Raw genomic sequence first — 12,113 nt, 5'->3', positions numbered from 1 at the left:
GGCTTGCCTTCAAGCAGTAGGTTAAATGTAGTCCTTAGTTCCCTGATAAAGACAGTTTTGATTTAGAAATTTGGCACTGGGTCAAAGAAAATGTTGAACGAGCCACCAGACAGAGAAAAAATATTCCAGTTGATTTCTGGCCCTGTGGCTCTCATTAAAGTTGTAATTCTGCCATTTCAGGGTAATTCTAGCCCTCCCAATATTTGACAACAGACAGAACACATTACATGAATATAAATTAGATGATAAAACTTTACAAAAGGCCCAATTAGAACAACATAAAATATTTCAGAATTTTTCATACAAGCCCTGTCCCAGCTGCTCCAAATGCTCCTCCTCTGCCAGCAGGCATGGATCCAAAAATCTCTCCTTTGCTAGAACCTAATGATTCTGACAACAACTCCCCTGAGACACTTTTTGACACCAAAACTGACAAAACTTTTCTGGATAATAATGATAAGTCCTTAACGCAGACTCATATTTACAAAAAATCGACATTTACTCACTCTCCTTTTCGACAGAGCCTCTCTAAATTGCTGGCTTTACAATCACAAGTCTCTAAAGCCAATAGTTTTTCTACCTTTCCAGTTTTAAAAAATCCTGATGCTCAAGGGCACATAATACCTCAGTATAAAGATATTAACTTCTTTCACATACAGCAAATGAAAAAAGGCTGTAACTATGCATGACCCACATTCACCTTTTACTAAAGAACTTCTAAAATGCTGCGGCATCTATCGGAAACTTTATTCGCTATGATTGACAAATTTTAGTAAAAGCTCTCCTTAAACCAAGAGAATATCTATGAATAGACAAATAAAGCAATAAATACAGGAAGTGTAAAAAGATTTGTGGAAGTGAAACCCCCCAAAAAAGTTCTATGTGTGATACATTTTATTAAGAGAAAAAAATTATGGCTTACAGATGGCTATTCTATAAATGGACAAATTAAGTGATAAATACGAAAAGTGTAAAAAGGTTTGTAAAAGTGAAACCCAAGGGAAAAAAAGTTCTATGTGTGGTACATTTTATTAAGAGAAAAAGAGATATGGTTTATAGATGGCTGTTCTATAAATGGACAAATAAAGTGCTGAATACAGAGAGTGTAAAAAAGGTTTGTGGTAAGTAGAAGAGAGTTTTATGCATGCTTAAGACATTAAACTGCCTTTGTCTTAAACTGCCTTTGTGTGGAAAGTGAAACCCAGAAAGAAAGTTCTATGTGTGGTACATTTTATTAAGACAAAAAGAAGTATAGCTTACCGATGGCTGTTCTATGAATAGACAAATAAAGTGATGAATACAGAAAATGTAAAAAAAAAGTTTGTGACAAATAAAAAAGAGTTTTATACGTGATACAAGTTTCTTAAGACATTCATTAGTAATTGCTCTACTTATAGGCCCCTACATCTTCGACCCATTACACAAGATATCAATGCTCAAAGATTACAACACCCCTATAACCTATGACAAATGGATGTAACTCATTGCCCTAAACTTTTTTCCTATTCCTTCCTACATGTCTCAATCGATACAAATTCTTCTTTTATATGGGCCACACCTCTCCGAGGTGAGGCTACATGACATGTTATAACCCATCTGTTAGCTTGCTTTACAGTAATGAAAACACCTATTTCTGTAAAAACAGACTATGACCCTGCCTATATTTCTAGACAGTTCAAACAATTTTTACATTCATTCTCTATTAAACAGATTACAGACTTTCCTTATAATCCACAAACACAAGACATAATTAAACAAACACATCACACACTAAAACTACAAATAAAAAAAAAAACTAAAAGGGGGGGAATACACAGAAACACTTCTATCTTCCTTATCCAGAACAGACTCTACTAGATTCCAATGCAGTATGTTCTTTAACCCTATAACTATTGTTAATACAGCTTTATTTGCTTTAAATTTTTTTAACTTACCACAAGGAGATATTTTGACAAAAACAGAAAAACGTCTCGAGACATTGAAGGACACCTTCCTTCCTCTGCCCATTTGGTATCAAGACGGGTTGACAACAATAAAAATCTGGAAAATTAGTATTACAGGGAAAACGGTTCAGTTCAGTTCAGTCGCTCAGTCGTGTCCGACTCTTTGCGACCCCATGAATCGCAGCATGCCAGGCCTCCCTGTCCATCACCAACTCCCGGAGTTCACTCAGATTCATGGCCATCAAGTCCGTGATGCCATCCAGCCATCTCATCCTGGGTCGTCTGCTTCTCCTCCTGTCCCCAATCCCTCCCAGCATCAGAGTCTTTTCCAATGAGTCAACTGTTCGCATGAAGTGGCCAAAGTACTGGAGCTTCAGCTTTAGCACCAGTCCTTCCAAAGAAATCCCAGGGTTGATCTCCTTCAGAATGGACTGGTTGGATCTCCTTGCAGTCCAAGGGACTCTCAAGAGTCTTCTCCAACACCACAGTTCAAAAGCATCAATTCTTTGGCTCTCAGCCTTCTTCACAGTCCAGCTCTCACATCCATACATGACCACAGGAAAAACCATAGCCTTGACTAGACGGACCTTAGTCGGCAAAGTAACGTCTCTGCTTTTGAATATACTATCTAGATTGGTCATCACTTTTCTTCCAAGGAGTAAGCGTCTTTTAATTTCATGGCTGCAGTCACCATCTGCAGTGATTTTGGAGCCCAAAAAAATAAAGTCTGACACTGTTTCTACTGTTTCCCCATCTATTTCCCATGAAGTGAGGGGACCAGATGCCATGATCTTCGTTTTCTGAATGTTGAGTTTTAAGCCAACTTTTTCACTCTCCTCGTTCACTTTCTTCAAGAGGCTTTTTAGCTCCTCTTCACTTTCTGCCATAAGGGTGGTGTCATCTGCATATCTGAGGTTATTGATATTTCTACCAGCAATCTTGATTCCAGCTTATGTTTCTTCCAGTACAGCGTTTCTCATGATGTACTCTGCATATAAGTTAAATAAGCAGGGTGACAATATACAGCCTTGATGTACTCCTTTTCCTATTTGGAACCAGTCTGTTGTTCCATGTCCAGTTCTAACTGTTGCTTCCTGACCTGCATACAGATTTCTCAAGAGGCAGGTTAGGTGGTCTAGGATTCCCATCTCTTTCAGAATTTTCCACAGTTTATTGTGATCCACACAGTCAAAGGCTTTGGCATAGTCAATAAAGCAGAAATAGATGCTTTTCTGGAACTCTCTTGCTTTTTCCATGATCCAGCGGATGTTGGCAATTTGATGTCTGGTTCCCCTGCCTTTTCTAAAACCAGCTTGAACATCAGGGAGTTCACAGTTCACGTATTGCTGAAGTCTGGCTTGGAGGATTTTGAGCATTACTTTACTAGCATGTGAGTTGAGTGCAAGTGTGCGGTAGTTTGAGCATTCTTTGGCATTGCCTTTCTTTGGGATTGGAATGAAAACTGACCTTTTCCAGTCCTGTGGCCACTGCTGAGTTTTCCAAATTTGTTGGCATATTGAGTGCAGCACTTTCACAGCATCATCTTTCAGGATTTGAAACAGCTCAACTGGAATTCCATCACCTCCACTAGATTTGTTCTTAGTGATGCTTTCTAAGACCCACTTGACTTCACATTCCAGGATGTCTGGCTCTAGGTTAGTGATCACATCATCATGATTATCTGGGTCGTGAAGATCTTTTTTGTACAGTTCTTCCGTGTATTCTTGCCACCTCTTCTTAGTATCTTCTGCTTCTGTTAGGTCCATACCGTTTCTGTCCTTTATCAAGCCCATCTTTGCATGAAATGTTTCCTTGGTATCTCTAATTTTCTTGAAGAGATCTCTAGTCTTTCCCATTCTGTTGTTTTCCTCGATTTCTTTGCATTGATTGCTGAAGAAGGCTTTCTTATGTCTTCTTGCTATTCTTTGGAACTCTGCATTCAGATGCTTATATCTTTGCTTTTCTCCTTTGCTTTTCACCTCTCTTCTTTTCACAGCTATTTGTAAGGCCTCCCGAGACAGCCATTTTGCTTTTTTGCATTTGTTTGTATTTCTCCAGATAGATCCAACAAAATCAGTTGGCTCCCTCTTCAGAAGATCCACCCCAGGGGAGTCACCAACATTTAAGATAGAGAAGAAACAGCAAAATCCCCAGGAAGAAATATTTCCAGTACAAGCCATGGCGGCTTTAAAAATTTCCAAGAAACACCACACTCGACATCAACCTTATGATCTGCCTACTTGGAGACTGATTAAAAACCCTTACTAATCAAACAAAAAATCTGGTTTCTCAACAGAGAATGCCTCAGAATCCTGAAAATATTTTTGTCACTATGCTTGCTTTGCTTGCTTTTGCTTCCCCCGCTCAGGCTGACTTGATTGATCACACTTACTGGGCTTATATACCTAACCCCCCTTTTATTGTAGGTTGTAGAATGGACAGATATAAGACCAATCATATCCACTAATGACTCAACACATATCCCCCCTCCTTGGAGCTTGGAGGGTCCCTCTCATCCTGGAAAAGAAAGAAAACTAATGAACATTTCTCTAGGCTATGAAATCCTTCCTTTATACATGGGCCCAACAAAATTATGTATTAATGTTAGTCAACAAACACGGGCTTTCATCCTGCCTCCAAAAAAGAACTTCCACACATTGCTTAAACTGTTTACTGCCCCGTCCTTATATGAAAACCATGTCAATACTATCAAAACTCTAGAAAAAAGACAAAAGTTAGAATATAAGAGGTTTACTTATAAAGACTTTAAATATACTCCTGTTTATTGAGATAGATGTCAAGCTAAATCAGAAAAATTAATGTTTGTGGCCAATTGCACCAATGTTGATTAGAGACGCCATGGTGTATGGCTATCTAACTGCTCATATGATATTAGCAGTACTATATGTGATTATGTTACTCGAGTAACATAAAAGATTACCAACAGTTCAATGAAACACTTCCATGAAAGGACTCCTTGGCTGGCTTGATGGCGAAATGACACCTTCTCGCCCTCATCGTCCTCAATAAACTAACTGGGCCTAAACAACGGGACGTCTGAAAACTTGCTGCAAGCACTGAAGAACTTGGAACTTGGACTGGACATTTCACAGAGACCAGTTGTAGTCATAGTAATGATTTCTTTCGTTATAATCAATCATATTTCATACAAGCTTGTGTTCCCCTTCCTTTTGTTATAGCATAGAAAACCTACAATTCAATAAGACTTTATGTTCTGTAACTTATATAAATTGTAAATTATATACTTATCTTAACTCTTCTGTTTTCTTAAAAAATAAACCCCCTTTTGATGCTTTGATCTCAACATAGTCTATGGTTACCAATAAATCTCCAGCGGCCCTGGGAAGAAGGTCCCATGGCTGGACTTGCTTCCTAGTTACTTACTAAACTGCTCTGGTGATCTAAATGATTCATCAGATGGCTGATTCTTGGCATTTTTGGATTAATAGCTATTTACACCACTGCTGCCATCACTGACGTTGCTTTACAAACCTCACTTCAAACACATAATTTTATCCAAAACTGGACTAAAGATGCTCATACTATGTGGGCCATTCAGGCTCAGATAGATGAAGATATTCAAGATGAAATACAGGAACTAAAAACAGCCATCAAATGGGTTGGAGATCCATTAATAGATGAACAAAAAAAGGTGATGCTAAAATGTGATTGAAATTCTACTCAGTTTTGCGTTCAGTTCAGTTCAGTCACTCAGTTGTGTCCGACTCTTTGTGACCCCATGAATCGCAGCACACCAGGCCTCCCTGTCCATCACCAACTCCCAGATTTCACTCAGATTCACGTCCATCGAGTCAGTGATGCCATCCAACCATCTCATCCTCTGTCGTCCCCTCTCCTCCTGCCCCCAATCCCTCCCAGCATCAGAGTCTTTTCCAATGAGTCAACTCTTTGCACGAGGTGGCCAAAGTACTGGAGTTTCAGCTTTAGCATCATTCCTTTCAAAGAAATCCCAGGGTTGATCTCCTTCAGAATGGACTAGTTGGATCTCCTTGCAGTCCAAGGGACAATCAAGAGTCTTCTCCAACACCACAGTTCCAAAGCATCAATTCTTTGGCGCTCAGCCTTCTTCACAGTCCAACTCTCACATCCATACATGACCACGGGAAAAACCATAGCCTTGACTAGACGGACCTTAGTCGGCAAAGTAATGTCTCTGCTTTTGAATATGTTATCTAGGTTGGTCATCACTTTTCTTCCAAGGAGTAAGTGTCTTTTAATTTCATGGCTGCAGTCACCATCTGCAGTGATTTTGGAGCCCCAAAAAATAAAGTCTGACACTGCTTCCACTGTTTCCCCATCTATTTCCCATGAAATGATGGGACCAGATGCCATGATCTTCGTTTTCTGAATGTTGAGCTTTAAGCCAACTTTTTCACTCTCCTCTTTCACTTTCATCAAGAGGCTAAAAAGCCTCTTCACTTTCTGCCATAAGGGTGGTGTCATCTGCATATCTGAGGTTATTGATATTTCTCCTAACAATCTTGATTCCAGCTTGTGTTTCTTCCAGTCCTGTTCAATTCAATCATAGTGCCTACAACTGGGAACAAATCAAATTTCATTTACAAAACATACATGATAATGCTTCTCTGAATGTACAATTACTACAAAAAGAAAATCTTTGAAACCTTTTCTAAAAGTTTGCCCTCTTCCACTACTTTGAAAACTTTAGCTGAACAACTAGCTGATCAATTATCTGGGCTAGACTCACGCAGATGGTTTCAAAACATTACTCATAGCATTGGGTCTGGAATTATGACTTTGGTGATTGTCTTGACAATTATATTTGTTGTTTACCATTGCCTTCATACAAAAATTGTTAAAACTGAACAAACTCAAATGGTCAAGACCCTTTTCACAAATGTAATAAATAAGGGGGAATTGCCAGGAAACGTTTAACAGGATTCCTGTGTGTTGTTTCCTGTCTCTCATAAATCCTCTGTTCCTTAACAGCTCCTGATAACGGGAACAAGAGGAGAGTCATGCTGCTCCCAGGAATGAGGTCATGAGATAAAACACATTTGTGGATTTCCTTCAGTAAACATTCTTCTTACGACAAAACTGCTTAGTCACGACTCTCTTTCTTGAGGTATAGATTGTCCTCTGACCTTATGACCATTGCTGATCCCTTGTTTCCTTGATACCGGTTGCTGTACATTTGGTTTTCTGATCTTTATCATTGTCGAAAGAAATTCCTTGTATAACAGCCTATACATACTCACAAAAAGATCATTAAAACACCCTTGCTCCACCAGAGACTTGGGTCCCCGTGTCTTTCTTTCTCTCTCTCTCTCTCTCTCTCCTCCGTCTAATTCTCTGGAGCATGGAAACTTGCCCGGGCTTTCAAGACCTCCTCGAGAGGACGTCCTGTGCCTTCATGAGCAGTGCGAGCCCTGTTCTAGGGTTTTATTGGTCCTCTGCATAAACCAGGAAATACTAGCTTCTTTCTCTCTCTCTCACTTTCTTATCGTCGACTCTGGACCACCAGGTTCCGGTCCATTAAAGGACCGCAACAACATAGATATATAGACAAACAATCATAGAGACAGAAGCAAACAGAGAGTTTGTAGCTTTTATTCTTAAAGTTTAGCCACGAAGCAGGTACAAGAATTTTAAACTCATTATTTAAGAAAAAATAGTTGGATGCAAATTGTGTTTCTGGCAGATGGACCAAGTTTACTAACATTTGTGAAGAAGGCTTTTTGAAAATAATTTTATTTATTTATTTGTGGCCATGCTGAACCTTCGTGGCTGCAGGGGCTTTCCTCTAGTTGCGGAGAGTGGTGGCTACTCTCCAGGTGATTCTCTAGCAGACTCGCAGGCTTCTCATTGTGGAGAAGTTCTGGACATGGGCTTAGTTGCTCCAAGGCACTTGGGATCTTCCTCGATCATGGATTCAACTCCCGTCTCCTGCATTGTCAGAGGGATTCTTTACCATTGAGCCACAAGGGAAGCCCTTGAGAAAAGGCTTTTAAAACTTTTTTGCTTGCCAGTGTGTTTCCAAATAGCCCTCTGATATATAATTCCATTTTAGCTTAGGAGAGAAGGCCTTGATTATCCTTCCAATCAGACTCTGAATATATCTCCAACTAAGCCAGTTTCTCCAAATAAGCCATGCTGTTGCTGCTGCTGCTGCTGCTGCTGCTAAGTTGCTTCAGTCATGGCCGACTCTGTGAGACCCCAGAGACGGCAGGCAGCCCACCAGGCTCCCCCGTCCCTGGGATTCTTCAGGCAAGAACACTGGAGTGGGTTGCCATTTCCTTCTCCAATGCATGAAAGTGAAAAGTGAAAGTGAAGTCTTTCAGTTGTGTCCGACTCCTAGCGACTCCATGGACTGCAGCCTGCCAGGCTCCTCCGTCCATGGGATTTTCCAGGCAAGAGTACCTGAGTGGGTTGCCATTGCCTTCTCCACCAAATAAGCCATAGGCTTCCTTTAACAAAAAAAAAAAAAATCCTTTCAATATCTGGTTTCAGCTCAGACAAACAGTAAAATTTCCCAACAGTACTGAACTCATTTTTTTTCCTACTATTTTTAAACCAAAAGCATACTTATTTCATGTGATTCAAAATCAGTCTCCTGTGACTAAACCATGGGTGCATGAAGTGAAGTGAAACTGTTAGTTCCGCAGTCGTGTCTGACTATGACCCCATGAGCTATAACCCCACCAGGATTCTTAATCCATGGAATTCTCCAGGACAGAATACTGGAATAGGTAGCTATTCCTTTCTCCAGGGAATCTTCCTGACCCAAGTCTCCCACATTTCAGGCAGATTCTTTCCCATCTGAGCCACCAGAGAAGCCCTCTCACGGATGCATGAGATTTTCCCGAAGAGTGCAAAAAATGGCACCCTCTCAAATCCAGCAAGTATGCTAAATCACTTCAGTCGTGTCCAGCTCTTTGGGACCCATGGACTATAGCCCACTAGGCTCCTCTGTCCAGGGGATTCTCTAGGCAAGAATACTGGAGTGCATTGCCATGTCCTTCTCCAGGGGATCTTCCCGACCCAGGGATCGAACCCGCATCTCTGATGCTTCCTGCATTGGCAGGTGGGTTCTTTACTACTAGTGCCACCTGGGAAGCCCTTTCAAGATCCAGACCCTCTCTCAAAGACGACCGAAAGAGAGAAAGACTTGGACAATTTCCCTCAGAGGCTGGCAACGGGACCCAGTGGTCGGTAGGACCCTAGCCACAAATGGGGTGCAATATACATTTGTATGTGGCCATCAGCATACTCTTAAGGTTCTCACCTGAGGGTCTGACACTCAGGACCAAACATGCCGGCATGTCCCAGCAGACAGAAAGCCAAGCCAAGCTCTCAGCTCACAATAGGAAACAAAGAGGAAATAGCTGTCCCTGGGAGGGAAAGGGTTAACAAGTGGGTATCCCACACAAAATTTACAAGGGTTCTGGGAATTTCCTTGTGATACAGTGGTTAGGACTCAGAGCTTCCCACTACTGGGGGCACAGGTTCCATCCATGGTCAAGGAACTAAGATCCTGCTTTCCTTACAGCATGGCCAAAAAAAAGGAAAAAAGCTCACAAAAGTTAACTACCCAAAGAACCAATCCTTACAAATGCTTTTGTCTGGCCAATCCACACGGAAAGAAAAAGATAAGGAGAAATTGTTTACCATCTTCTCTCTGCGAGGTACCACAGACAGCAATCAGGGAGACAGATATGGTAAGGATTCTAGCTTCTGCTCCAGCCTGGTCCTTGGATCTCTAAGTTGCAGACCCAGAAGTCAGTTGCATCCCTGCCAGTGCTAACCCATTCTTGTTTCCAGAACCATAGTGGATGTAGAATTTTCCTCCACCTTCTAGGGTCTCCAACTGAAACTGACATACAAGACAGATTAACAGCGGGAAAGCACACAAAATTTATTCATGTGTATGTGGGAATCTTTGACAAAAAAAATGAAGACCAAAAGACCTGTTATTTACTAGGCTGAACAGAGGAGCCACTACAGAAAAGCTATTGAAATACCTGGGGGAGACAAGGAAGATAAGTTATTTCAAAAGACCTGCTGGTATGGATTTTCCTCACAGAAAAAAATCTTTTCAGAAAAATCTGACTCTGTCTCTGAGGATAAAAGGTTTCTTCCTCCCAGTACAGGGAAGAAAACTTTCCCATGGGAAGTTTATTTCTTGCTTTCAGAAAGAAAAAGGAAGTTCCCAGAGCCCTTCTTGCATCTTGCTGTTATACTAATGCCTGAACTCAAAATAATCAATCTGCTAGAGTAGCATATTGGTGGGGTGGGGGGGGGCGGTGACATGTTCTGAATTCTTTCAACAGAAACACCCAAAATCACTGGTCCAGACATCAAAAGCTGTTCCTCCTGATGGGCTCTAAATTCTTTTGACATTTAAACCTTAAAAAAAAAAAAAAAAAAACTTTGTCCACACAATGTGGGTTCTTAGTTCCCTGACCAGGGATCAAACCCAACCCCCCTGGAGTGGAAGTATGGAAACTTAACCACTGGATGGCCGAAGAAATCCCTAACTAGTCCCTGGGCACTAAATCCTTAATGGGTCTTCCATTTCTTTCCAACCAGAAATCAGTGATCCATTGATAGGGAATGCCAAATGGTCAGATGAAGCCAAATTCCAGTCCCTGATGACATTGTGTGCGTGCACGTGCTAAGCCGTTTTGGTCGTGTCCGACTCTTTGAGACACTATGGACTATAGCCCACTAAGCTCCTCTGTTTATGGGATTCTCCAGGCAAGAATGCTGGATGGGGTTGCCATGCCCTCCTCCAGGGGATCTTCCCCACCCGGGGACTGAACCCATGTCTCTGATGTCTCCTGCATTGGCAGGTGGGTTCTCTACCACTAGCATCACCTGGGAAGCCCTCCCAATGACATCATCCATCAGCCCAGACTGTGGGCTTCCCTGGTCGCTCAGCTGGTAAAGAATCTGCCTGCAATGTGGAAGACCAGGGTTTGATCTCTGGGTTGGGACGATCCCCTGGAAAAGGGAACAGCTTACCCACTCCAGTATTCTGGCCTGGAGAATTCCATGGACAGAGGAGCCTGGCGGGCTATATAGTCCATGGGGTCGGACACGACTGAGCAACGTTCACTTTCACTTCACTTTCAGCTCAGACTAGGACTTGAACCCATGGGGCTGGGACTGGAACACAGCCGAAACCCAGTCTTCTAGCTGAGATCACAACACCCAGTTTCAGGACCTAATGAAGCTCAGGTTCTTGTTGTCTCATTGCAGAAAGAATTCAGTGAGAGACAAAGTGATAGGTGAGAAGCAGATTTATTTAGAAAAAACACATTCCACGGACAAGTGTGTGGGCTGTCGCAGAGGGCGAGTGAGGCCTCAAAATGTGGTGTGGTTAGCTCTTATGGGCTGGGTAATTACATAAGTTAATGAGCAGGATTATCCCAACTATTTGGGAAGGGGCAGAGATTTCCAGGAATTGGGCCACCATGTTTTGATCTTTGATGGTCAGCCTTGGAACTGTCAGGGCGTGTATGAGTGTGTCACTTAGCTTGTGGATGTGTTACAGTGAGCATATACTGAAGCTCAAGGTCTAGGGAGGTTGGCTTGTCCACCACCTTGAACCCGTTTGGTTCTCATCAGTTTATTTTGTGTCCTTGGGCTATGTCATTCTTTCAAAAATTGTGCCCTATCTCCTCCCATCCTGTTTCGTTCTCCCCTCAGAGATTTTACTGCCATGTTCTTATGAGAAGCAGAAGGACAAGGGTGGTATCTTCTGTAACTGCTTCAAGGCTGAATAGGGGTATGGACCCTCCTGTGAGTGAGTAAAAATCTCCAGATACCGCCCCAGTTCAGGACAGCTCCTTGTTTTAATCTGTGTGGACTAGAACCCCTACATAGCCAGCATCTTCGTGTGGAACTGATACCACTGTGTCGCGAAAAAAAAAAAAAAAACGGGCTCTGTTCATCGATGCCACATATGAATATGGAGATGAGTTTTGGAGGAGTAGAAAGGAGTAGGGTTATCACTTTGCAAGGCAAAGGGGGACCGCAGCAAGCTAATGCTTTTAAGACCATGCCACACCTCCTGGGACGTCAGAAGAGGCCTTAGAGTCTTAGGATGGAAAATAAGGCTGAAGATAAGTATCGGAGTTGCTGTGGTCTTACATTCTTCTCCTC

The sequence above is a fragment of the Budorcas taxicolor genome, chromosome 7 (assembly GCF_023091745.1).
Source record: "Budorcas taxicolor isolate Tak-1 chromosome 7, Takin1.1, whole genome shotgun sequence".
NCBI classification, from domain to species: Eukaryota; Metazoa; Chordata; class Mammalia; order Artiodactyla; family Bovidae; genus Budorcas; species Budorcas taxicolor.
The sequence above is the reverse complement of the archived record's forward strand: the minus strand, read 5'-3'. Positions refer to the sequence as shown.